Raw genomic sequence first — 536 nt, forward strand, 5'->3', positions numbered from 1 at the left:
AGGTAAAATGCTATCAAACAACATCGTGTGCTCTAGCAAAATATTTTATGAAAGAACAGTCAATCCATGTGGCAAACTTCATTGTCTTATTTTAAGAAATTTCCACAGCCACTCCAATCTTCAGCAACCACCACCCTGATTAGTTAGCACCCATTCACCAACAAAGGAAAGACCCCCCCAGCCACCAACAAAACAACTGGAACTTGCTAAAGGCTCAGATAATTGTTAGCATTTTCTTTTCTTTTTAGCAATAAAGTATTTTTAAATTAGGGTATGTACTTTTTTTTTGTTTTTTGGAGACAATGCTATTGAATATCTAATAGACTGCTATATAGTGAAAACATAACTTTTATATGCACTAGGAAATGAAAAAGTCTGGTGACTCACTTTACAGTGTTTGCTTTACTGCGGTGGTCTGGAACCAAATCTGCAGTATCTCTGAGGTATGCTAAGCTGCCTTGTTAGTTCACCTGGCCTTCCATTCCAAACCAACGTGTTATTTCCTGTGGCTCCAATCTATAATCCACAAGCAGAAC

This window comes from Macaca mulatta, chromosome 1, assembly GCF_049350105.2.
Source record: "Macaca mulatta isolate MMU2019108-1 chromosome 1, T2T-MMU8v2.0, whole genome shotgun sequence".
Taxonomy (NCBI): domain Eukaryota; kingdom Metazoa; phylum Chordata; class Mammalia; order Primates; family Cercopithecidae; genus Macaca; species Macaca mulatta.